The 27,957-nt window shown below is 45.2% G+C and overlaps 1 protein-coding gene across 2 annotated transcripts in view; it reads right to left on the reverse strand.

Moving 5' to 3' along the window:
* The window catches only part of ST3GAL1 (ST3 beta-galactoside alpha-2,3-sialyltransferase 1), a 160,758-nt gene that overhangs the window by 119,317 nt on the left and 13,484 nt on the right, over positions 1–27,957 (reverse strand). The gene's annotated exons all lie outside the window — the stretch shown is intronic.

Genomic DNA, 27,957 nt, shown 5'->3' on the forward strand with positions numbered 1-27,957 from the left:
GCAACATGTTGTGGAGACCGACTGATGTGTCCTACTTGCTGCATGCTGCAGCGACAAGCATCTCTGGACAGAGGAACAAAGATTCAGGAGAAAGCAGGAAGAAGACACAGAAGCATCTATCACTGTGGTACAACCCACAAACACAAGCTTATTGCCTCCTCGCAAGAGCAAGCTGAGGTCCATCTAGTCCAGCATTCAGCTTGCAATGGTTACCATTCCGGCGGGGAATCAGTCACCCTCTACATATTGCTGGACCTCCACTCCCATCATCCCTGGCTTTGTTGGCTGGGGATGATGGGAGTTGGAGTGGTATATCCCCTGGAGGGCCACAGGTTCTCCACTCCTGCTCTGAAAGTTCACAAGCAGAGCACAAACCTGGTGGCCTTCCTCCATTGCTTGTCCCCGGCATCTGGCATTTGGGGGTGTACTGCTTCCGAACATGAAAGTTCCATTTCCAAATTATGATCAATAACAGTGGAGACTTGTGGCTCTGATGCTGATATGGCTGTTATTATTATTATTTATTTATTTATTTATTTATTTATATAGCACCATCAATGTACATGGTGCTGTACAGATTACACAGTAAATAGCAAGACCCTGCCGCATAGGCTTACAATCTATAAAGTGTGAATCCAATGTGGGTTTCGGTCAGAACCAGCCAGATCTCTAAAGGAGCTATCCAAGGTGTTGAACCCTATGGCCAAAATACATGTTTAGACAGAATTTAAAATGTCCTACAACACCCAGCATGCTCCAGCAGCATGTTGGGTGTTGTGTCCCCACCCCCACTGATCTCTGAGGTGTCCTGGCCCAATGGGCTTTAAACAGATGTCTAGTGGTACTGGTGATGAGAAGCATCTTCCAGATACATCTTATGAGCTGGTGTGCCTCCCCTGTTAACAGCAATTGGAAGGTTCCCATTCAACATGTTGCTGCTGCTGCTGCTGCTGATGGATGAGAGCATACACTGGATGGGAGAGAAGCCTATACAAATCTCTACTGGCTTTTGAAGACTTGTGGGGAGCGAGCGGAGGAGCATATTGCCACTGCAATGCTAAGTAACACTGTTCTCGGTTGCCTGGAATCAGACAGGTAGAGAAGAAATAATAGACAGAGAAGAGGAAGGGCGGCAGTTAGGAAGGGATATCAGCAAATTGATTTTGACAGCTGTACAGCAGAAGGGTTTCAAGTATTCACAAATGGATACGACAGCAGCATAATAACAGGAGAGAGCCGGGTGGGGAGGTGAGGCAGGGAATGGCCATTTTCTGGATGGACGTGATATGGTCAAGTAACTGTTTAGATATGCAGCACCTGGGAGGGGTGGGGTGGAACCACGGAGAGATCTGCAGGATTGTAAAGGATGGGGCAGCTGTGGAGCAGAGGTCTGGGACCTATCCAACAGGCTCCAAGAAGTTGTTGGGAGCCTCATTCCAGTGGTGGGAAGGGCCAAAAGACCCAAAGGGATGGAGCCGAATGACCCAAAACACTGCCATAAAAGCTCGTACTGCCAGTCTTCGGAGAGGGATATTCAACCTTTTAGACTCGGGGGAGGGAGTCGCGTGAAAGATAGGGAATCGCAAGATGATCTGTGGTGAGGAGGAAAGGGAGTGGGCCAATGGGAAGGAGTCATGGACACCTGGGCTTCCCCGGTGGGCCAGATTAGAACCTCAGATAGGCTGGAGATTCCCCCCTCCCCCAGGGCCTGACATTGTACACTCCTGTACCAGACCTTGAGAAAATGTCAGGAAAATAAAAAAATGCCTTCTCCTGTAATGACTGGAAAAAACAGACTAGCAGTGGACTAGAACCTACGTTGTCAGATGAAGAGGGTATAGCTCAGTGGTAGAGTCCTTGTTTTGTGTGGAGAAGGTCCCCGGTTCAATCCCCGGTAGGGTTTGGAAGGAATCCTGCCTGAAACCCTGATAAGCCACTGCCGGTCAGTGCCGACTAAACTGGGCTAGGTGGACTCATGGTCTGACTCAGTATAAGGCAGCTCCCTATGTGAATCTGTGAGGAGAAGAATGTAAGAACATAAGAAGTGCCGTGCTGGATCAGACTGTGGGGCCTTCTAGTCCAGCACGCTGTACATACACGGACCAACAAAGCAGGACGCAGTGCAACAGCACCCATGTCCCCCAGGAACTGGTCCGTATAGGCTTACTGCTTCAGATACTGGCGGTGGCACATAACCATGAGGACTAGCAGCCCTGATGTCGCCTCACAAGGTGAAGTTGACTCGGATCCCAAAAAATCTGATGCCATGATAAATGTTAGGGATGTGCTCCGCTTCTAATCGGACCGGCGAATTAGAAGCGGAGCGGGGGGCTTCGCCTGCCCTTAAGGCGGAGGCAAAGAGGATTGGGGGGCTGGCGGAGCGCGGCGAAGAGGATCGAGGTGAAGGCGGATCCTTCGCCTCGATCCGGAGCTCCGCCAGAAAGGTAAGTGGGGTTTACCGGGCCCTGCCGCTGTCGCTGTCGCCCATGCGGCGACAGTGGCAGGGGCCGGTAAAACCCCTCCTCCTCTCCCTTACCTGCCTCCGTCTGCGGTCCCTCGGCTTCTTCAATTGAGCCCGTGGTTCAACCAGAAAGTCTGGGCCGCACTTGCGGCCCATACTTCCTGGTTGAACCACGGGCTCAATTGAAGACGCCGACGGACCGCGGACGGAGGCAGGTAAGGCCCCCCTCCCCATTGGTCCCTTACCAGGCTCTGCCGCCGTCGCCGCACGGGTGGCAGGGCCCAGTAACACCCCCCCCGCCCTCCTCTCCCGGCCCTACCTGGCACCACTCCCCTCCACTGCAGAGCTCCGATTCGGAGCCGGAGCTCCGCGGCGAAGAGGAGCGGAGTATGGGTGGAGTGGCGCGGAGCGGGCCGATCCGAAATTTTCAGATCGGCCCGCGGGGTGGAGCGGGGGGTCCGTGCACACCCCTAATAAATGTGTTCATCTTTAAAACATCACACGCCTCTTTTGTTTTCAAATCAATTTGGCTTTAAAAAGAAATAGGAAATTTCCTCCTCCTCCCCCGTACCCCAGTTCACATGAACGCAATGTACCGGTACTTTGGACCTTAACCTCAGCACTGCTAACTCAACACGCTGCTTGCAGCGCTTGCCTCTGTGCCTGTGGGCTTCTACCCAAAAGCTTGCAATGCCAGGCATTCCTAACGTTCCTTTGAAGAGTTCAAAGTCACGCACCTACTATTTTCTACCTTGCACTTAAATATTTTCTTTTTAAAAAGAAAAAGGGAAAAAAGCAATTGTACTCTCTGCAGGTACACAGAAGTCCCCATAGATGTCATTCTTCCGACTTGCATCTGGTTGGCAGCGTCTGAAACGGAAACAGCTTTCTTTCGAGAAAAGAAGCCCTGCCCCTGGTTAGTAATTTCAGGTACGCCACACCAAAGTTCTAGCTTTCAGTACATTACAGAGATTGCGAACTGGACACATTTTACTCAAAGCATCTGGAAACAAGCCGATGGAACCAGCAAGGCTACAGTCGAAGTTTGTTTTTTCCAATTATAGTCTCAATTTAAAATAGCTTCTTCCACCCCGCCCCCTTTCTATTTGAGTGTATTCCTCTGCTACGCTGGATACACTCGCACAAATCCAACTTTTGGATGTTGGTTATGTCACTCTTAATTGGCTTATGCATTGGTGATCCTCTGTTCAGTGATGAGATAACCTTAAACTCTGATCTTTTATCTCACGTTGCCTTAAGCTCAAAGCCATGAAGTTAGAAGGTGAAGGCTGACGCCTTAAGAGACGTGCCCCGTGATGTGATGTTGTGCAATGTCACAAACTGTGCTTGCGTACAACTTATCCTCCACACTTTACTTGGCCCAAACCACATGGGGAGGATAGAGTGCCTGCGACCAGCAAAGACGGCCTACTGATTTCTGGCTATCGAAATGGCAAATGCGGTTCGAGGTGTGCAAGTGTAAAGTCACGCATGTTGAGGCAAAACAACTCCCTTCCTACTATAAGTATAACCTGATGGGATCTGAGCTCGGGGCGAATGACCAAGAAAAAGATCGTGGCGTTGTGGCGGAGAGCTCGACGAATATTTGGACCCAGCGTGCAGCTGTCGTGAGAAAGCCAAATTCCCTGTTAGCCATAATGAGGAAAGGAAGTGAAAATAAAACTGCCAATATCATTCTTCCCTTACACAAATGTATGGTGCAACCACACTTAGAATATTGTGTACAGTTCAGGCACCTAAAAAAGGACATTGTAGAGTTAGAGGAAGTGCAAAAAAGAGCAACTAAAATTATCAAGGGGCTGGAGCAACTCTCCTATAAGGAAAGATTGCAGCAGCTGGGATTGTTTAGCTTTGTAAACTCCCTGACCTACTTTATCTCATGTACAGCGTATTGTTAGAAAGCACTATATTAAATTATTATTATTATTATTATTATTATTATTATTATTATTATTAAAAAGGGAAGTAAGGGGAGCAATTTTAGAGGGGTTTTATTTATTTATTTATTTATTTATTTATTTATTTATTTATTACATTTATATACCGCCCCATAGCCGAAACTCTCTGGGCGGTTTACAAACATTCTGCATGGCGTGGAGAATGTGGAGAGGGAGACATTTTTCTCCCTCTCTCCTAATACTGGAACCCAGAGGGTCATCCCATGAAGCCGATTGGTGGAAGATTCAGGACAGATAAAAGGAACAACTTCTTCACAGAGTAAAAAAAAGAAAAAAAGGGGAAAAAAGTGAAATTAAGGGGTGGCTAGCAAAATAAGTGGGTCTTCAGAGCTTTCCTGAAGACCAGCAAAGAAGGGGCCTGATGAACTCACAATAGAAGCTGATTCCAGGGATCTGGGGCTACCCTTGAGAAGGCTCTGTTCTCTTGTAGTCACCAGCCTAATTTCCTTACTGATAGACAAGTGACAAGTTCCTCTGCTGATGGCCTCAGAGTGTGGGCAGGCTGAAGGTGGTCTTTCAAGTAATTTGGGCCCAAACCATTTAAGGCTTTAAAGTTTTGAACTAGGACTTTTAAATTAGGCTCCGAAATACACTGGCAGCCAGTACAGCGGCTATAGTATCATTATCATGTGATACTACTCTGTGCTCCCTTAAAGTTTGGGAGAAACAAAAGGCCCTTCTCCATGCCTCGCCAGTGGTTGAGGTGTGACAGGTTGGGACATGGGACAGGGCCTTTGCGGTGGCTGCACCTAGGCCGTGGAACTCCTTCCCAAAGGAGATTCGGCTGGCTCCACCTCTCAGGGCCTTGGCCATTGGTAAAGATGTGTTTGTTTTGCAGGCATTTGACTTGCTGGGATGAGTTTTTTGTTTTGTTTTTTACACTGATACCTGTTTGTTTGTTTGTTTGTTTTAAAGCTGTCTCATCTGCTGCTCCTGTCACTATTAAAATCATATTGTGTAGTCATTGCTTCAGTATTTATTTACATGTTGGAAGTGTAACTGTTGCAGCAGTGGGACTGGGTGTTTGTGTGGATGTGTGTGTGTGGATGAATAGAGATAGATAGATAGATAGATAGATAGATAGATAGATAGATAGATAGATATAGATAGGCCTAATCTACACCAAGCAGGATATTACACTACGAAAGCATTACATAAAAGGCAGGAGTCACACTACTGCTTTACAGCAGTACTGAAGTGCACTGACAACTGTTGGGGCCCTTTGACATATACCATATAACATTTTCAAACCACTTTCATACCACTATATCCTGCTTGGTGTGGCTCCTGCCTTTCATATACTGCTCACCTTTTGTAGCCAACCTGGATTGCTGAATTACAAATTTGCTATTAAGTTCAGAAACAGGTTGCAAACTTCATAGGCATGTGCGATTCAGCAAAACTCCAGGATGCTGAAGTCCTCCGGATCCCCTTTCTAATTTTGTTCCATCTCCAGACTGTATCAGATTGTGAGCTTTGTTTGTTTTTCCGTGCGTATTCCAAGGAAACTTTCCCGAATGGACCTACCAGTTGTGCCCATCTTTGAAGGGTACGCATTCTTTTCCCATGGATTTGTGCACATTTTTCAAAAAGTATGCATTTTAATGCACATTTTAAAATATGTGCATGTTGTCAAATGCATGTTCTTTTGGCCCATGAATCACATTGCAAGCTTAGAAATGGACCGACTTTGACATCAGATTGTGTCCGAGTCAGTGCTTGGCCCGAAAGATGTGAACTGAGTAAATCCAAATCCAAATCCTAACTGCTATCTCCAGTATTCGAGGCCGTAAGCCTGTGTGCACCAGTTTCTGGGGAACATGGGTGGGAGGGTGCTGTTGCACCATGTTCTGCTTGTTGGTCCCTGGCCAACGGCTGGTTGGCCGCTGTGTGAACAGAGTGCTGGACTAGATGGACCCTTGGTCTGATCCAGCAGGGCTCTTCTTATGTTCTTAAAACCAAACCAAAATGAATTACTCATGCACCTACTTTGGAGCATGCAGAGTAAAGCAGCACATAGATTTGCCTATCCACCTCAAATTTTCAGTCATCCTACAACCTAGTCTCCTCCATTGTTTCCCAACTTTATCACCAATCTTTATCACCAACCTTTATCACCACCACCCAACTGTGGCTCTGCAGGGTCCCCTTTCCTGCTGGCGATCAGTGGTGGCGATAAACGTCACATGACATCATCATCACACATGTGAAAATAATCCCAAAGGGGGCATAACATGGTGACACATTATGCCACGATGCACTACAAGATTCCAAACTACAGCTCCCAAGATGCTCCTTGATATTGCACACATACAGGCTCTCAGATAGACAGGATAAGAGTTCATACCGAAACAGAATTCTCTTCTGAGCTCACATGGACAAATTCGTTACTTTCTGAGGAAATAATGGATTCACTCGGGCTGACATTTACTGTTAAGTATCCAAACATTTTGGAGTGTATTTGAGGGACTTGTAAGTAAAAAAGGCTGGTGTGCCCCCCTCCCCCCGGAAGAGCTTAGAACGTAAGTCAGTCTTGTCAGTAAGCCCAGGGCACAGAGGAGGGGCGGAATTTTCCATCTATCCTCCATCAGGCTGCTCATTCACCTGCATGGAATTCCTTGTTGCCTCTGGTGACCAAGTGAGAGCCTGCCTGGCTAACATAGAACTCAGGCCACAGCTAGACCTAGGGTTTATCCTGGGACCATCCAGGGTTCGCCCCTCCCTGAGCACTGGATCCCCTGTGTGTCACCTAGATGAACAGGTTTGACCCCTGGACGATCCAGGGATAAACCTTAGGTCTAGTTATGGCCTCACTACCACAAGATGTAGTGACTGCAACCAATTTGGATGGCTTTAAAAGGGGGGTTGGATAAATTCCTGGAGGCTAAGGCTATCAATGGCTACTAGCCCTGATGGTTGTGTGCTATCTCCAGTATTTGAGGCAGTAAGCCTGTGGGCACCAGTTGCTGGGGAACATGGGTGGGAGGGCGCTGTTGCACCATGTCCTGCCTTGTTGGTCCCTGGCCAATGGCTGGTTGGCCACTGTGTGAACAGAGTGCTGGACTATATGGACCCTTGGTCTGATCCAGCAGAGCTCTTCTTATGTTCTTATGGAGTCACCAGAAAGGAGGGAAGAGGCAGGGAAGAATTGTACATGAACACATGCAATTACTCTATATGTACTTTAGCTCCCCATGTTTATACAAGCAGTTCAGCTTCAGATAAAAGTATACTTCATACAAGGAGTGCCCCTTTATTTTCCAGTCTTCATTCTCTCTCCAACCTTTACCCTGACTAATCTAGAACTTGCACAAAGCCTACGAACAGCTAAATAAAGTCACAGGGGTTACCAAAGACTTTTACACAAGGGTTATCTTATGTAACTTCTGGAGAAAGCATTTGATAAAAGCAGCTTTTGATGGAAGTGGAGGAGAGATTGCTAGAGAACTACTTTAATAGCATAGTCCTATGGATATTTACTCAGGAGGTATGTTCCCCTAATTTCAATGGGAACTTACAATTAAGTGTGTTTAGGGACCGCAGTCTAATGGTGCAATCCAATGCAAGTTATAGACTTCTTTTCTGTCTAAACATGTGTCTTTAGCGAATTCAAAGGGGTTATCGTCTTTTCAGTTTAACTATCACCTAACGAAACAACCAAGCTGTGGAGCCTGGTGGCTCTGATGTCAGTGGAACAGGGAATCCACTCCAGGTTTCAGTCAGAACTCTAAAGGATCTATCCAAGGTGTTGAACCTCCATTGAATTTCTCAGTTTGGCTTTCTCCTGCATTGGGGTTTAAAAATAAATTTTAAGAATCTCAAGTTCTTTCAATCCTGCCTATAGAGAAATGTGTAATTTTTTTCTAAATTCTCATATACAAAACTCAAACCAAAATGAAATTCTCAGCCATCTGCACAGGGCAAATTCCTTAAGTACAGCTATTCTCAGCCTACAGAGCACCATGTTGTACCTGCTGCCATGTAAATGTTAAAGATTAGAAGCCTGTCAGAAGAAGAAAAAATAGAGGGGGGGGGGAGAGGTGGCAACCATAATTCAGCACTAAAGTGGCCCGATTCAGCCCCCCTCAGTGTCAGTGCAAGAAGTGGTTCTGGGAGCTTTTTGGACCTTCAGCTGCAGGCAGACATGAGTTCTCAGCAGTTTGCCCATTCTGGAGCCCCTCCCACATGTCTAGGACCGGCTCCTCCTCCAATCTCCACCAAGGGATCTACTGGACTGATCAACCCAACAACTACAGTAGTGAATGGTGAACCTAGTCGAGAATTAGAAGTTACTCCCAGAGATCACGTGGTCCCTGGTGGCTCTCTACAGTCACGTGAAGAGAAGCAGGAAACAATGATAGTTCAGTCATATCCACCTGTGCAGACTGCACTGTACGGTGCAGTTTGGTCTGCCGGTTAAAGTTCTGAAGGACTTATGAACCCTGCCTTAAAGTCCACTATTCCTACCTATCCTATTGCAACAGCTCCATCTTCTATTCTGTCTAGTCCCACCAAAGTCCCTGGGCAGGTTACTGTAACCATGGTGAAGAGCATCCCACAAGCCTCTGTTATTCCACTAGCAACAATCAGCAGACAACAGGGACATGCCAGCACTAAAGTGTTTGAATATTCAGGGATTCAAACCCAGACATTTAAGAGCTAAGCATTCAATCCCCTACGTCTGGATGGACCAATCTGTCAATTTCAGTTTCTCCCATAATTTAATTTAGTAAATTTATTTATTTATTTATTGCATTTCTATACCGCCCAATAGCCGAAGCTCTCTGGGCAGTTCACAAAGCTCTCTGGGCGGTTCTCAAATTCTTTCCACCCTGAATATGGAGAAATTGGCCACACACACACACAAAATGTAAACTCTGATCAAAAACAGAAACGAAATTCTCACTCATCCCTACTTCCATTTGCTAAGCGATGGGTCTTCCTCCGCTGTGGCGCCCCAGTTGCGGAATGAGCTCCCCAGAGAGGTCCGCCTGGTGCCTACACTGTACTCTTTTCATCGCCAACGGAAGACCTTTTTATTCTCTCAGTATTTTAACACTTAATTTTAACTTAAATTTAAATTTTACTGTTCTAACTCTGTATTTTAATCTTACATCAATTTTGCTGTGTGGTTTTATCCTGGTTGTGCTTTTTATACTGTAATTTGTATTTGTGCTTTTAACCTGTAGGTTGTTTTTATTATGTTTTTAATTTTTGTGAAGCACCCAGAGAGCTTCAGCTATTGGGCAGTATAAAAATGTAATAAATAAATAAATAAATAAATAAAATAATGAAGAGAGAGAAACCTGGATCGCTCCCAGGCAACTCACAATTAGAATTGCTGCTTTCAATCAGATCTCAGCTGCATTCTGTTTACTAGACAGGACTTTGGGCATCTATTTCAGCCCATGAAATAGACCAGGAGTGGTAGTGTAGAGATAATAATAAGGGCTTCATCACAAGATGGCACTGGACTTAGTTGTTTTTGGGCAGAGTCAGATGTTTCCTGTTGCTGTTCTGTTCTTGTTGGACAGAGACAATGGCCTTAGCTAGACCTAAGGTTTATCCCGGGATCATCCCAGGGCCATCCCTGTTCATGTAAACTACACACAGGATATCCAGGGAGCAGGCAGGGATGACCCCGGGACGATCCTGTGATAAACCTTAGGTCTAGCTAAGGCCAATATTGTTCTCATCTACCTTCCTTCCTCCACGCTTTTCATGGAACAACCAAATCAGAGCTGCTCTCCTAGGAAACTCTGGGTAAGACTACAATCCAACACAGAGCAGACTCACTGAAATGAATGGGATTTCTTTTAGCCATGCCTGACTTAAGTCCCATTCATTTCAATGGGTTTACTCTAAATAGGACCCACATTAGATTTTACCCTCCAACTGTAGGTAAACCAAATGGTGTTTTGTTTATATTGGCCAACAAAGCAGAACCGAGTGCATCCGTGTACATACACAGAGAGGCGTACACACACAAAGAAGTATACACATACAGAGAGAAGAGAGAGACCACACAACCTGCTGAAACTGGTCCCATGGCAATAGCAATGCTGAACTTTCTGCTCCAACAGGTCCCCTTCCTTCTGATATTTCTGTTTGTTTATTTTGGCCAAGACCTGCTGATACCAAAGCCAAGGACTAGCAAATTGCCCGGGGACATGCAATGAGCCAGCAGGACTAAATGTCAAATTAAACGTGATCTGTGCAGACATCCCAAACTTCAGGTTTGCTGAAATAATGAAGAATGCAGGGCTATGGGGCACTCACAGGGGAGATCTACAGGTGACAGGGGGATGCTTAATCTCACCTTAGGCATGATTTTCCACTGCATGCGGCCCTCCACACCAGTTCCCCCCAGCTGAGCTCACTTCCAGTTCGAATTTTATGCAGTGGAAAGAATCTGCTGGTTTAAGCATTCTCTCCCACTTTCCAATTCTTCCTTCTCCAAAAGCCCCTTCCAAGTAAATATCTTTACAAGGGATATATGAGATCTGGATCCCCACGGTTTTAACAGCCCCCACGTTGCAGTTTTTCACAGTGGGAAGCGTGCACGCTTTTGGTGTGGGAGTGTTCACGTAGGTGGTTTGTTTGTGGAAGAATAAGAATTACAAGGGGAAGGACGTCAAAGAAGCTGAGAAAATTGTACATATTCATTCGAAAAACAGGAGGAAGATGACACCGATCATTTAAGTAATGGTATTTTGCAGATCTGAAGAACTTATGAAGGCGGTAAAATGTGATGGGTAAAAAGTAGTTTGAGGAGTAAGATCGTGTTTCTGGATAAAGTGATGCACGTTATTCTTACCAGGTTTTCATGGACCTAAGAATAACTTGAATCCATGCTTTTCAGTGTGTATTCTAACATTGGTTATTGCTTCCACACCTTGGGTAGCTCCTTCAGAGTTCTGACTGAAACCCAGAGCAGATTCACTGCCCCAATGACATAGGAGCCACCAGCCTCCTCTGAACTTAGGAATCACAAAAAAAAAAGGGCAGATACGTATAGCTTCCAAATCACGCGAGGTACTGGTTCCCTTCTATTCATCTTGAGTACTGTGTCCAGTTCTGGGCACCACATTTCAAGAAGGATGCAGACAAGTTAGAGCATGTTCAGAGGAGGGCAACCAGGATGATCAGGGGTCTGGAAACAAAGCCCTATGAGGAGAGACTGAAAGAACTGGACATGTTTAGCCTGGAGAAGAGAAGATGGAGGGGAGACATGATAGCACTCTTCAAATACTTAAAAGTTTGTCACACAGAGGAGGGCCAGGACCTCTACTCAATCATCCCAGAGTACAGGACACAGAATAATGGGCTCAAGTTACAGGAAGGGCTGGACATCAGGAAAAACTTCCTGTTAGAGCAGTATGACAATGGAACCAGTTACCTAGGGAGGTTGTGGGCTCTCCCACACTAGAGACATTCAAGATGCAGCTGGACAGCGATCTGTCAGGCATGGTTTAAGGTGGATTGTTTAAGGTGTACTGAGCAGGGAGTTAGACTTGATGGCCTTATAGGCCCCTTCTGACTAACTATTCTGTGATTCTATGTCACCAAAAAAAGAGGACCAAGTGGGCACCAATTTGCATAATATTTGCATATGCTTATTTATTATATTTCCACACCACCTGATATCTGAAGCTACCTAGATGGTTCACAACAATGAAAACCAAATATGTATACATGCAAGCTTAGAAATGATTAGTATTATTTAAATACAAATACAGGCCATCTCAATGTAGTGTGGACCAGATTGTCTGTACAGTGTCTGTACAGGCACTAACAGTAGATGGGCAATTTTTTTTACGGTTCTTTATTTTTAAACTGGACTTGGACTGGATGGCCTTTTAAACAGAGACTGTTTCATTGGCATCCCTTCAAATACGGGACTGTCCTCTATATATAGCCTCATGTGGCGCAGAGCAGTAAAGCAGCAGTTTCTGCAGCCGAAACTCTCCCCACGGCCTGAGTTTGATCCCAGCGGAAGCGGGTTTCAGGCAGCCGCCTCGGGTCGACTCAGCCTTCCATCCTCCCGCGGTCGGTAAAATGAGTACCCAGTTAGCTGGGGGAAAGGTAATAACAGCCGGGGAAGGCAACGGCAAACCACCCCGCTATAAGGCCTGCCAAGAAAATGTCAGCAAAAGCTGACGTCCCTCCAAAAGTCAGTAATGACTCAGTGCTTGCACGAGAGGTTCCTTTCCTTTTCCTATATAAATGAAGACATGTGGCCACCCTAGTTTTCAGTCAAGGAAATAGTATAGCAAAAAAAGAATGGAAACCGCTTTCCACAGTGCAGGCCACATAATCCAGTCCACACAGTCTTCCCACTCCAACCTCACTTCTTGCAGCAGTTTTTTTAAGTTGGTAGTTCAAAGCACAGATCTCCCATATTATAGATAGTTTCACCCTAAGAGAGGGTGACCCAGGAAATATCATGGCAGGTCACTGTCGTCAGAGTCCAATGCTGCTACAACTGTGTCACACCTGAGAGCCAGTGTGGTATAGTGGCTAAGGTGTTGGACTGGGAGCTGGGAGATCCGGGTTCTAGTCCTCACTCAGCCAGTGGTGACTTTGGGCCAGTCACATACTCTCAGCCCAACCTACCTCACAGGGTTGTTGTTGTGAGGATAACATGGAGAGGAGAACGGTTATGTTCACCTTGGGTTCCTTGGAGGAAAAAAGGTGGGATATAAATGAAATAAATAAATGTGCTGAGCATTCTCTCACGGCCGGCTCTACCATTAGGTGGCAGATGCTAGGAGGCAGAGGGAAGGTGCTCAAAGAGAGAATGGTGGTTTGCAGTCAACTCTGCACTCTCTGAGTCAGCCGGATGCTTTCAAGTTCAATGGGGAACATTGTCCCATCATTAGTGTTGAAAACAGATTTATCTGCCACTCCAGTCAGCTTTTGTACATGGAATAGTGTGGTGTAGTGTGGTGTAGTGGCTAGAATGTTGGGCTGGGAGACCCGGGTTCTAGTCCCCACTCAACTATGGAAGCTCACTGGGTGACTTTGGGCCAGTCACAGATTCTCAGCCCAACCTACCTCAAAGGGTTGTTGTTGTTGTGAGGATAAAATGGAAAGGAGCAGGATTATGTATGCTGCCCCGAGTTCCTTGGAGGGGGAAAAAGGCAGGATATCAATCAACCAATCCATCCATCAGATGGGGTATCATCTTGTTCTTTGCCTCTGGCAGCAAAATGTCTTGGGAAGGCCCTGACTTGCGGTGGGCACTTCTTTGCTAGAACGGAACCCCACAGCCCGCCTCTAGTTTCGCATTGGTTTTGGTAGGGTTTGAGTTTTGTTTTTAATGTAAGGCAACAGAAAGTAGAGCAGAGACTGGTGGTAAAAGAGCATACTTAAAGAAACTGTAGCGACTTCAAAAAGCAGTTAGTTAAGAGCTCCTTTGAAGCTACAGCAAAAACTAGCAACTCTACCCATCAACGCTTATTCCCCTGACTTATTTATTTATTTATTTATTTTCTGGCGTGACCATTCTTTCTACTAAGTTCATTTCTCTCCTCTGTTTCGCTTGGGAATAGATCTATTAAAATAAAATAGACAAGGACCAAAAAAATATATATGCTACATCAGGCAGCAGCAGCTACCAATATATCAAATATACCGGCAAGTCACTGTGACCGGGGGGGGGGGGGGGGGAGGGGATCGAAAAATGTAGTCCGCCCACACTTGCTTGGTCATTTTATTTTGAAAAATTATCAACTGCCCTCCCATGTTTACAAGTGCCTAGGACAATGTGCGGAAGGTTTTGTAAGAATATAGTCGTTAAAACACCCTTACGCTTCCATACAACATACAGAACTTCATTTGAAACCAGCGGTAAACATCACCAGAAACACTCAACCTATTTTAAAGGCATTGGAGGAACAGGGAGACTTTCTTTCTTTCTTTCTTTTACCTAACAGCCATTAACACACACACACACTTACCCAGTTCTGCCTTTGTTGATCTCTGAAGAGAGTTTGGCCTGAGTTACAACAACGGATTGGATCGAGATTTAGCCTGAAATCAATAAGATTTAGGGCCTTGCTAGACCTACCTGATAATCCGGTGGGGAGTAGGGGCGACACCGCGCTACAGCTAGAGCAGGCCGTCGCCCTTTTCTACATGTAACAAACGACGGGGTAAGGGAAAGCCCCGTCGCGTCCTCTTTTTTTTTTTTTACTTAAAGGGCCATGTGCGCAGGAGCGCACCAATGGAATAGTGGGTTTTTTTAAAAAAAATTAAGGGTTCCCCGCTCCCCCTGCCTCCCCCCCCACAATGCCTGATGCCCCCCTGCCCGCCCACTCGCCATGCCCGTCCCCGCTCGCCATGTCTGATGCCCCCCCTGCCTGCTGGCCAGCCCACTCGCCATGCCCACCTGATCACCCACCTGCCATGTCCGATGCCCCCTCTGCGCCCCCCCATCCGTGATCTCCCCACCCTAGCTCCGCTCTTCCCCCATCTCTCCTGCTGGGTCCGCTCTTTCCCCTGGCCGCCATCTCCCCCCCTTTTATTTCCTCCCCCCCCCGGCCCGATGGGTAGTGTGAGAAGCCCAGTGTGTGGCTTCTCCCAGCTACTCACGAGTAAGCGAGCAGCCGGAAAAAGCCACGGAAGTAGCTAGACCTTCTGCAGCCCCAGCCTCAGCCCGGGGCTGCGGAACAGCCAGGCCATAAGCGGATCCGGTTATCCCGGGTCAAGGGAGGACTTAGCCCGGCCTGACCCCGGGATCCCTTATGCATCATCTGGATGCACAGCAGAGAGCCCGGGCCTCACACCAGGCTAACTCCTCGTCTAGCAACGGCCTTAAGTTGCTCACGAATATGTCGTCAATTGTCATCATTGGGTCTGTTCGAAGCACGATTCATTTCTTTATTACGTTACTGCCCCATCGCCAAGGCTCTGCGGAAAGCTTACAATAACTGAAACCACAAAATACTGCACAATATAATGTAATATAACATTTAGCTTGGAGAAAAGACGAGTAAGGGCAGACATGACAGAGATGTACACAATTACGCATGGTGTGGAGAAAGTGGATAGGGAGACATTTCTCTCTCACGCACACGTAATACTAGAACCCAACGGGGTCATCCCATGAAGCGGATTGGTGGGAGATTCAGGACAGATAAAAGGAACTACTTCTTCACACAGCACATGGTTAAACGATGGAGTTCACTACCACGGGACATTGTGTTGAGCCACCAATTTAGATAGCTTTAAAAGGGGTTCAACAAATTAATTGAAGATGAGGCTCTCAATGGCTACTAGTCCTGATGCCGATGTTCTACCACAATTATCAGCGGCCATATGCCTCTCCACAGCAGTTGCAGGAGAACATGAGTGGGACGGTGCCAATGCACTCAGGTCCTGCTTGTGAGGTTCCCAGCAGAAGCTGGTTGGCCACTGTGTGAACAGAATGCTGGATTAAAGGGGTGCTTGGTATGTACCAGCAGGGCTCTTCTTCTTACATTCTTAATATAATATAATACAATATAGGGCTGAGCAGGGACCATCCACCTGCTTCAGAGGCCAATTTGGAGCCTTGGCCCACTGACCTGCTTGGACATCCACAGCGTATCGGACGTTCTGGTTTCCAGGGCACCCGCTGAGCAGTTGCTTGATGGGCACTCAGGAAAGTCAGGTGCAAGGCCAACCTGGAGTCCATAAAACTAATCCCAGCCGCTTGCCCCCAAACCCTTTATGGCCCCCAATGGTGTGCAACAGTAGATCCACACTAGTACAGAGCTCCAGGAAAGGAAAGGAAAGGAACCTCTCGTGCAAGTACTGAGTCATTACTGACTCTTGGAGGGACGCCAGCTTTCGCTGACGTTTTCTTGGCAGGCCTTATAGCGGGGTGGTTTGCCGTTGCCTTCCCCAGCTGTTCTTACCCTTCCCCCAGCTAACTGGGTACTCATTAGGACCTCAGGAGGATGGAAGGCTGAGTCGACCCGAGGCAGCTGCCGGAAACCAGCTTCTGCTGGGATCGAACTCAGGCCATGGGGAGAGTTTCGGCTGCAGAAACTGCTGCTTTACCGCTCTGCGCCACACGAGCTCCAACCTTCCTTAAAAATGGTGGCTCTTATGGAGGTCGGGCAGCTGCCAGGCGTGAGTGGTCAGGTCACGTAAGTCCAGGCCACTCACCTGGCAGTACAGGCAGGGGGCAGCAGCTCACCATCATCCCAGATTGGGCCAAAGTGGCCCAAAGTGCTTCAGCCCTGATCTGTCCTGCTTTGGCCCAATCCGGATTCAGACCTAAGTGGTATGGGATCCAGATCCAGAAGTGAAGCGATGCACAGCCCTAATATAATATATAGTTCAAACTACAGTGTAAAACAAACAAACAAAAAACCCAGCACTGTGAAGATTTAAAAATAGAACAGATTTAAAGCAACACAAACTAAAAAACTAAAATGCCTGAGAGAATAAGAAGGCCTTCACCTGGCACTGAGAAGATCATAATGTAGGCATCAGACAAGGCTCTCTGGGAAACTCATCCCACAACCGAATATGTTTGGGTCCAGCCCAATAGATCAACTGCTGCCCCACTCTTATATTTATGCTAATAAACAGCAGCAGCAGTAACAAGGTTAATCATAGAATCATAGATCATAGAATCATAGAGTTGGAAGGGGCCTATAAGGCCATCGAGTCCAACCCCCTGCTCAATGCAGGAATCCACCCTAAAGCATCTCTGACAGGTGGTTATCCAGCTGCCTCTTGAAGGCCTCCAGTGTGGGAGAGCCCACAACCTCCGTATGTAACTGGTTCTATCGTCGTACTGCTCTAACGGTCAGGAGATTTTTCCTGATGTCCAGCCAGAATCTGGCTTCCTGTAACTTGAGCCCGTTATTCCGTGTCCTGCACTCTGGGAGGATCGAGAAGAGATCCTGGCCCTCCTCTGTGTGACAATCTTTCAAGTATTTGAAGAGTGCTATCATGCCTCCCCTCAATCTTCTCTTCTCCAGGCTAAATATGCCCAGTTCTTTCAGTCTGTCTTCACAGGGCTTTGTTTCCAGACCCCTGATCATCCTCGTTGCCCTCCTCTGAACACGTTACATATAGTGCCATCAGGATACATGGTTTTGTATGTAGCACAAGAGAAGAAGGGGAAGGAAATGCAGGCAGGAGTAAAGCTGGGGAAGAATATGCTGTAGTTTCAGTTACATGTTCCATTTCCTTATTAGTATGAAAAAAAGTTAGTAAAATCAAAGATTTAGGCTACAATCCTATCATGCTTAGGCAGGAGGGAAAAATCCTACAACTCCCAGCATTTCCCAGCTGGCATGGCTTCCTGCAGCTTGAGTCACTTCTCTGTATGTCGGGGAACAGTTGAAGTGGTAGAGAACACACCTACATTGACGATGATAGACAACCTGTGTCCCTCAGTCTAATTTCAAAAGCCCTCTATATGTGATCATTTCAGAACTTTGGCAAGAACTATCTGTCCCTTTTCCTGGAAACCCACTGGGCAGGAAGGAAGAATGAGAGAAAGAGAGAGAAAGAGGGGGGGAGTAGGTGGCAGAGAGAGGCAGAAAGGGAGAGAAAAGGGGACAATCCCCCTCTCATTCCAGCCCAGACCTCTACTGATATTCACCCCGTAACAGATTACCCACAAAAGAAAGTGGCCCTCAACAGAAAAAAAAATGCTGTCCATCCTTGACCTACATCAATCAGCACTTTTGCCTTTGATCTGTACACTCTGCCTCCAAGGAGATTCTCTACTTTCTCTGCCTATCCTGTGTTTTAATAATAATAATAATAATAATAATAATAATAATAATAATAATAATATTTATTTATTTGTTACCCGCCTCTCCCTCTGGATCGAGGCGGGGTACAACACAAATAAAAACACCACAAAATACATAAAACTAATTCAAATGTTTAAAACCAGTGCATCATTAAAAGCAGCACACCATTAAAAAGACATCTTAAAATTCAACTGGGCAGGCCTGCCAGAAGAGATCAGTCTTTATGGCTTTCTTAAATTCTGGAAGACTGTTAAGTTGACGAATCTCTCCCGGCAAGCCATTCCACAAACTGGGAATGGCAGAAGAAAAGGTCCTCTGGGTAATAGTTGTCAGCCTTGTTTTTGTTGGCTGGAGTAAATTCTTCCCAGAGGACCTGAGTGTGTGGGACGGATTGTACGGGAGAAGGCGATCCCACAGGTAGCCTGGACCCAAAACTTGTAGGGGTTTAAAGGTGATAACCAACACTTTATACTTTGCCTGGAAACTAATTGGCAGCCAGTGAAGGGATTTTAAGACTGGTGTGACGTGGTCCCCCCTAGGTGTAGCGGTGCCCAACCTTGCTGCCATATTTTGAACTAGTTGAAGTTTCCGGACTAGGCACAAAGGTAGCCCTAAGTAGAGTGCATTGCAGAAGTCGAGCCTTGAAGTTACCAGCGCGTGCACAACCATCTTTAAGGAGTTCAGTTCTCCACTTACATGCCTACGTCATGAAAGACACAAATACTGAACATGTCATTCTAGGCAAATGCTTAATTGCTTGCTTGTTACATTCAATTCAGAAACTAATGTATTTTGCATCATCTAATGTATTTTGCATCCCCGTCATGAACAGAACACAGAACGGAGGTAACCCTGGACTTAATCCTGATGCTCAGGGTAGCATGTAAATGTTGCTGAACTTACTGGAAACAGTGAGCTCAGTGCTACTGAATTCAATATATATGTAAGTGGATAATTTTGAAGGAAGCTCAACAGGGGCACATCTGGCATTAAAGGAGGAAACTTCTCAAATTCAAGGGAACAGAAGAAAGGAATTTGGAAGGGGAAGTTAAGCGTGTCATCTCTCTCCAAAAAGTGTTGGGGTTATTCACAGCCATAATAATAGAAGCTCAGCGAGAACATATACTCTACTTCAGGAAAAGTACCACCAAGTCCAAGAAGATGGTAGTATGGTTAACCAGCAAAGTCAAGGATGCCATTAAGAGGTAAACACAAAAGGCATCTTTCAGAAAAATGGAAGTCCCAACCAAATGAGAATTCAAGGAACACAATCTTTGTCAAAAGAAATGGAAGCAGACAAAAAAGAAATCGGAAAGCATATGACTAAAACAAGACCAACCATAAAAGGCACTTGAAATATATGAGAAGCAGGAACCCTGATATAGAAGCAGTTGGATTTTTGGATTAATGTAATAAGAGGATAAGGGGACTGCAGAGAAACAGGGAAAAATAAAATAATAATATTGTCGGTTCATTACCTGGAATTAGGGACGGATGAATCTGTCAACTATAGTATCTCATTTTTCCAATCTTAAATTTAGTTTATCCCAATCTTTGGGAACTTGATTTTTAAAAGGTTGCATGAAAATTTGTATACATTTTTCCCAATACATGTATTTTTGCACACACATACTTAGAAAGCAATTTTCCAAGTAAAATGCATTTTTCAACACTATTTTCACAAATATATGCATTTTTGTGTGGACTTTTCCCTAATACACATATTATTATATGCATTTTTTTGATTGGAGAACTTCACTGCAAAACTGAGGAAATTGCAAATTTTGAAGAATGGCTGAGTTTCAGATTGAATGGTTCAAAGTGCAAAATTATTAAAATGCTTATCCCAACTGAGAATAGCAAGCGGAATTAGTATCTATCAGCAGATATAGCTTTCAAAACAAAGGTAGTAGTAGCCTTTGCATGCTAGATTTCCCCAATAGAGAGAAATCACCAAATTCTCTCACATGGGGGATTTCTTCTGCTTGTTTCCCTTTAGAATGCTGGATTTGCATGGAAATAAAAATGAAATAAAAATCAAGCTAAGTCCAAAAACAAAAATCACCCTGTTTCCTACAGATTACAGTAATACAGTGAGTAAACAAACTACTAATCTCAATGCAAGGGAAATGAGACTGGCAGAAAAAGTGTTGTAGTTCAATGCCCCATGTAGTGTAAACTATGATAAATGTATTTGCTCCTGCTATCAAATGGACGTCATTGGTTCCACCATTTGCCCAATGCCACGTTATCCAAAGTTGGCATGGCTATTGCTGATAGTTGAACTTTGTTTTTTGTAAAGATGTAACCTTCTTTCCTTTCTCAATCGGCTCATAGCCGGGCTGGTCCTGTATTCTCCATGATACCGGGAGACAGGGGTATGGTGCCTCTAAGAAATTTTGACTCCAGCCCAGGCAGGAAACCTTGGCATTAACAAAGACAATTACTCAGTGGCCTGGTTCAGACAACACGCTAAACCATGCTGCTTAACCACAAAAATGGTTAAGGGAAATTCCATCAACCATTTTGTGGTTAAGCAGCATGGTTTGGCGTGTTGTCTGAACCAGGCCAGTAGCTTTAGGTCACACATGCAAAGTTAGTCCTTAGCTAGACCTAAGGTTTATCCCGGGATTGTCCCGGGGTCATCCCTGTTCATGTAAATGACACACAGGGGATCCCGGGATGTTGATTTCCTCAGACCAACTGGAATTTTCAATTGAATTTCATTTCCAACTGAACCTTCTTTCTATGATTCCTCTCCCCGCAAAATTACTCTTGACAGTTCACCTTTGATTTCAATGAGAAGCAGATTATGATGGCTATATAACCTTTGGATTAGACATGGTGAATTAATTATTCTTTTCCTTTCACAGAGGGTACATATCCAAAATGCTATTTCTAGGAACACTAAAGGCTTGGATTTGAAGCTATAACAACAGAAAATAACGGTTCCAGTTATTTAATTCATTCATTCCTTGAACTATTTAGATATAATTTGATATCCTAAGATCTCTAAGCAATTTACCATTAGACTCTTAAAGAACCATAAGGAAAATCCTCTAGGAATTATTGTGTTCAAACCAGATCATCAGATTGTATCTAACTGAAGTCTTTGAAACCCCAAATCAATTCTCATCACTGAGTTTTCTCTTTCAGCTCTGATACCAGAGGAAATTCCCAGAGTAGGTGAAGCCATCCCAATCACTAACACATACTAGATTTCTGAGAACATCTGAATATTAAAATGTGGCCACAGTTGGGTATGAGAACTTGCCGAGTGTTCCAAATGGAGTATATAATTAATTTTGGGAAGTGTCGCTGAAAAAGAGTGGAAAAGAAAAAGAGAGGTTTTATGATACTAATTAACTACGCAAGGAATATAATTCAAGTAAGAGTACAGAGCAATTTTAATTAGAATCCAGAGTTAAGAGTCTTAGGAAAGTTGATTATTTTATATGAAAGTTGGATGTTTGAAGAAACCTGTCATTTTCTCCCTAATGAGGTGGCAGGCATTAAAATTATGTCCATCTAAAGCATGCAAATTATACAGCGCTGCAACCTTGGAAGGAACTTGGAAATCGCTTGTAACTCCCAATTATACAAAAATAAGTCAGTGCTGTCGTCAGTCAGGTCTCCATGGGGAGGTCATTCCACAGCTGGGGTGCCACAACAGAGAAAGCCCTGTCCCGTGTCCCACCATAGTGTATATCTCGCGTTGGTGGGGCACGGAGAAGGGCTCTTCTGACAGATCTCAGGTCTCAGGCAGGCAGATATAGGGAGAGGTGGTCCCAAGTATTGAGGTCCCAAGCCGTTTAGGGCTTTAAACATCATTACCAACATCTTGAATTATGACCGAAAATGTATTGGCAGCCAGTGCAATTCCATGAAAAACTAGGACCCAGCACTGTCTGAGAATGGCTTTGACTCAGAAGATTTCAGGATTTCTGCCACGATAAAAATGTTAGTCATCACTTGATGTTGGGAACAAGCAAAGAATGATCAGTCATCTCTGTGCTCTGCTTGTAAGTTTCCAGAGGCATTTAGCAAGGTGCTGCTGGAAGAAAGTCTAAGTGCTGTATTAAATGAACTCTGATCCGAACCAGCAAGGACATTCTTATGTCCCAAAATGTACATTAGCCAAACTAAAGGCTTCTTTTTCATCCCGTGCATGAGCATATTCATTCAATGAGCCACAGCTTAGGAGTGGAAGACCCAACAGGCCAACTTCAAATGGACTTCTGTCTCTTTCCCACCGCCTTTCCCTGATCTAGATCTACACGCCAGAAGTCAAACTTAAATTTTAAAACATTAGTTCACAGACGTTCAAGGAAAAACAGTAGCCAAAGACTGTTGATAAATTAGTCAGCTTTTCAATTTCTTCTCAAACGTCCGTAATTAGAAACTCCCCCCTCCCCACACCCACAAAATATGAGTCCAGGAGGCAAATGCATAATTGCAGGCACATGAGTCATTCAGAAGCATCTGGTATATTAACACTCCTTGGAGCATACAAGTTTTCTATCATGTAAATATGTATGAATAGGTAAAAAGGCATTTAATTGGCTTTTACCGAACGTCAATCCTGAAATCAGGGATATTTAAAACAAGAAAATGTGTCTGTCATGGGGGAAGAAAACTCAGCTCTATAAAAACTGTGTGTGTGTTTAAAGTAGAGCTGCTAGGCCAGAGTTTGCTGTGTGCAGGAAGATGGGAACTAACGTGCATTCCTCCTGGTGGTAACTCAACTAGGGTGACCATATGGAAAGGAAGACAGGGCTCTTCAATCTTTAACAGTTGCATAGAAAAGGGAATTTTGGCAGGTGTCATTTGTATGCATGAAGCACCTGGTGAAATAATAGTTAAAGCTGCAGGAGCCCTGCCTTCTTTTGTATCTGGTCAGTCTAGTATAGCTAGATTAGGCTCCTGCAGCTTTAACTGTTGTGATGAAGAGGGAATTTCACCAGGTTCTCCATATATACAAATGACACCTGCTGAAATTCCCTTTTCTATTCAACTGTTAAAGATACAGGAGACTTGTCCTCCTTTCCATAGGGTCACCCTAAACTCAACTGACTTATGCTGAGATCACCCCCTAGAACCCATCAACCAATCAAAGTTGATCGTGGGCAGCCAATGTCCTTCAGCAGGAGATGAGAGAGATAACAGGCAGGATGTGTCAGAACGTACGTGCAGTCTGTTTGGCTTTTAAGAGAATTTGTCAGTGCAAGCCTTTTTGTGGGCTTACAACAGGGGTGCAGAACTTATTTAAATCCGAGGGCCATGTTCCATTTTGGAGACGCTTTCCAGTGGTGGGAGGGGCCAAGAGCAAAAAGGGGCAGGGCCTAAAATACCATCTTATTTTAGCTTAAAGCTCTTTTGACCAGTAATTGTACCATAGGAGAGGCATTTCCTATGACCATTGGTTGGTGAAATGGGGTGGCGCATGTTGAATGAGGCAGCAGCATGTAGGGAATACTGGAGGGCCAGATGTGCCCCACCCCCAGGAGGGGTTCAGGTTCTGGACTTCTGACTTAGAAAGTTATTATTATTATTATTATTATTATTATTATTATTATTATTATTATTTGCTTTTATATACCGCCCCACAGCTGAACTTCACTGGGTAGTTTACAAAAATTAAAACACAGAACATTAAAAACAAATATACCAAATTTAAAACCATAAAAAGCATTAAAAAAAACCAGATTACATACAATATACTATATTCTGGGTCAATTAAAAACTCAACCTATGCTTTCAAATGCCTGGGAGAAGAGAAAAGTCTCGACCTGGCACCAAAAAGACAACAATGTTGGCGCCAGGTGAGCCTCGTCAGGGAGATTGTTCCATAATTGGGGGGGCCACCACTGAAAAGGCCCTCTCCCTTGCTGCCATCCTCCAAGCTTCCGTTGGAGTAGGCACCCAGAAAAGGACCTTAGATGTTGAGCATAGTGTACAGGTAGGTTCATTAATGGCCATGCAAGCTGAGAATTATGAAGATTGCAGGCAGGCCAACACATCTGGAGTGGACTAAGTTGGGGAAGGCGGAGATACACCGTACTATAAAAAATACAGGCTGCATACTGATGTACACAATTTGAATGGCAGGTCTGCTGTGGAGGGACACTCACTGTGATTTGTGCATTGTACCATCATCTAGATTAGCCTTCCCCAATGTGGTGCTCTTCCAGATGTGTTGGACTGCAACACCATGTTTGCTGGGAATGATGGGAGATGCAATCCAACACATCTGGAAGACATCAGGTTGGGGGAGGATGACCTAACTCAAGCTCAGCAGAAACTGTTCTGCATCAGAATATTAGATGGTCCCTGCTGATCAGACCAGAGGCCAATCTGGCCAAGCATTCTATTCCCACAGTGGCCAATCAGATGCTTATGGGAAGCCTATAAGGAGGACATTTGCAGACACCCACTATGCACAGCTCTGACTGGCTAGAGACAGTGATATCATGAATCTGCCTCCTCTTCCTTGGAGCAGGTTTTAAAGTTTTAAACCACCACAAGAGACAGACAAGTGGACCTTTCATTTAATACATGCACATGCAATGAGAGACAAGAAAACTGAAATTCTGCTCGAAGACAATTTTGTCTCCTTTGCTTTCCAGTGCTGCTCATTTCTGCTTCACTCTGCCATGGCCCAACCTTGCTCCCATAAAAAACAAAGAAGAAAACAAAGCCCATGACTGATAGATCGAATTGATATTTTTAAAAACAAAAAAACAAAAACCCAATTGTTGGGATTGGTTCTTTAAGCATCCATTTTTAACCATTCTGCTAGATTTCTGTTTAACCCTTCTGCCTTGCTTGGCTCAATTCCACCACCGCAAAAGCACAGAACCACAATCCTGTCCAGTCTATGTTTTCGCATAAGTGACTTTAGTCACTAAACACCCTGAACTTTCAAGAAGCAAGAGCTGTTGATTAGGTTGGACGGAGCCATTTTCATGACGGGCAAAACTCAAATGGATGTCTATGGCCTTAGCTAGACCTACCTTTTATCACGTGATGGAGGAGGGAAGATCTCGTGTTGTGTTTAACGCGAGATCCCTCCTCTGTTTACACAAAATGCACGACCTTCTCAGGAGAGGCATCGCGCCCGCCATTTTGAAAAAATTTTAAAGAGGAAGGAGCGCACGAATGCTCGTGCGCAAAAGGTAAATTCCCACTCCCCCCCACCCTAACCCCGATGGGCGCAGTGCTCCTGAGAAGCACTGCGCCCCGTGTGAGGAATTGCGTGGAGCTGGGTCAACCTGCGGCAATAGGCCACACGTTCTACGGTCTCGGGCTCTATCCTGGGACAACGGCGGGATGATCCCTCCCTGATCCTGGGATCCCCTGTGTGTCATGTGGACGCACAGGGACGATCCCGGGGTTCGCCCCGGGATAAATCCCCGTCTAGCTAAGGCCTATGTCTGATTACTAGGTAACTTCATTTTTATGACTGTAAGAGTAGGTTTAGCATGTTTATGATGAGATGTAATTGTCACTTTAAAAAAAGGAGACAAATTTAGTATTTTATTTGATGTTCTTTAAAATGAAAATAAAATTGAAATAAATAAAAAAGATAGTGGTGTTTTTTTTTAAAAAAAAATCATCAATTTTTATCCCCCCTGGATGGGAGGTGCTTACTCCAGTTCTATTACTGTTGGAATGGATCTAAAGGTTCCCTTGTTGTGTTAGAGGCAGGATGCTTTTGGACTTCGAGCCATTGACAAAAAGAAGTAAGAGCCGGTCTTGCACGGCCAACCTCAAATCGAAGGAATTGTTTCGCTCTTGTAGGTGGAGCAAAACGATTTGGATACATAAATCCACTGTAACCTTCAAGGCTTGGAAATCAGACAGCATTTTTTAAAAAGAGATTATTTTAATCATATTATTTTTAAGCCCGTCTCATGATTTCTTTTCGAGCAGAAGGGAGTGAGCCAAGATAATTGGGCACTTCAGGTTTTCTATAGCAAGAACTTTTCTGCCGCACCTATTTTTTCTTTCCCCTCCCTTCTTCCTTGTTCTCTTCCAAATCCCTGGCACAGCCTGAAATGAGTGCTTGATTCTTTTGATATGAAAACCACTTAACACGATTACAATCAACGTCAGCTTCTTATTCTTGTGTTTTGCTCTTCAGATTCCACATCCAAACTTTAAAACTTTGTAGACTTCCGCAAGCAGCTGCACCGGCCATGACTAGAGATATACAAAAGATCTCATTTTGGTTTTGACCTCATTTGTTTTATATAGCTAAAGACTGTGTTTATTTCAGGGCTCAGACTCTAGTGTTGCGGGCGGTGGGGACTCCCTCTCTGTCTCTCTCCTGATCATGGTTTTATTTACAAAATTCATCACTCCCCCACCCACTCCCCCTTCCTACAGAGTAGTAAGCAGCAGTTACTGAAGCCAAAACTCTCCCCATGGCCTGAGTTCGATCCCAGCGGAAGCTGGTTCTCAGGCAGACGGCTCAGGTCGACTCAGCCTTCCATCCTTCCGAGGTCGGTAAAATGAGTACCCAGCTAGCTGGGGGAAAGGTAACCACGACTGGGGAAGGCCATGGCAAACCACCCCGCTACAAAGTCTGCCAAGAAAATGTCAGCGAAAGCAGGCGTCCCTCTAGGAGTCAGCAATGACTCAAGTGCTTGCACGAGAGGTTCCTTTCCATTCCTTCCACCCCTTACATGCATACACAACCCTCGCCATTACACCATCTTTCTTCTAAGCTGGTGGACCTCAAACTTTTACATCTCAGCCCTGCTTTCTAAACTTATGCTAAAATCGAGCCACACTACCAATAATAACCACCAGTAACAAGCAGTAGTAAGCATGCCTGGGCAGGTGCCAGACATAAGACCATTAGAAGAGCCGTGCTGGATCTGACCAAGGGTCCATCTAGTCCAGCATTAACACATGCACATTTTATGCACATCTATGGCTGCTTTTGCTTTCTTCATTGGTGATAGGTAAGTAGCCACCCTAGCAGAACTGTTGCCAAAACAGTGGTAAGAAAGAAAAGCTTCTGGCAGTAATCAATAGTTTTGATTCTTAAAATAAAAGTGTTAACTTATTTGGCTTGGGACCAGGCTAACTAAGGCCTTAGCTAGACCTACCATTTAGCCCGCAACAGAGGGGGGAAGATCCTACAATGTGTTTATTGCGAGATCCCTCCTCTGTTTACATGCGACGCACGACGACCTCAGAAGGAGAGGTGTCGAGCCCACCATTTAAAAAAAAAATTAAAGGGGCAGCAGCGCACAAATGCTCGTGCGCTAAAGGTAAGTGTTTTTTTAAATTTAAATTAGTTTCTCCACTCCCCCCTACCCCAATGGGTGCAGCTCTACATTGATGGTGCTATATAAATAAATAATAATAATAATAATAATTCTGAGGAGCTCTGCGCCCTGTGCGCGGCTCCTCACGAGGAATCACACGGAGCCAGGTCAACCCGCGGAACCCGGCCACATGTTCCGCGATCTCGGGCTCAGCCCGGGACCGTGGAAAAACCAGGGCCAAAGGGGACAGCGAGATCCCGGGGCGAGGGAGGGATCATCTTTTTCTCTCCACATTTTGGTTGAGTAAAAATACACTTAGGGCATGTCTACACCAGGGGAGGGGAGGGGGAGGATCTTATGATCTCCCCCTCAGTCCACACGGGCCGCGCGACATCCTGGGCATTGCACCCGTTGCGGCGGCCATTTTAAAAATATACAAAAGAAGAGCTGGAGCACACGAGTGTTTCAGCGAA

Source organism: Elgaria multicarinata, chromosome 7 (assembly GCF_023053635.1).
Source record: "Elgaria multicarinata webbii isolate HBS135686 ecotype San Diego chromosome 7, rElgMul1.1.pri, whole genome shotgun sequence".
NCBI classification, from domain to species: Eukaryota; Metazoa; Chordata; class Lepidosauria; order Squamata; family Anguidae; genus Elgaria; species Elgaria multicarinata.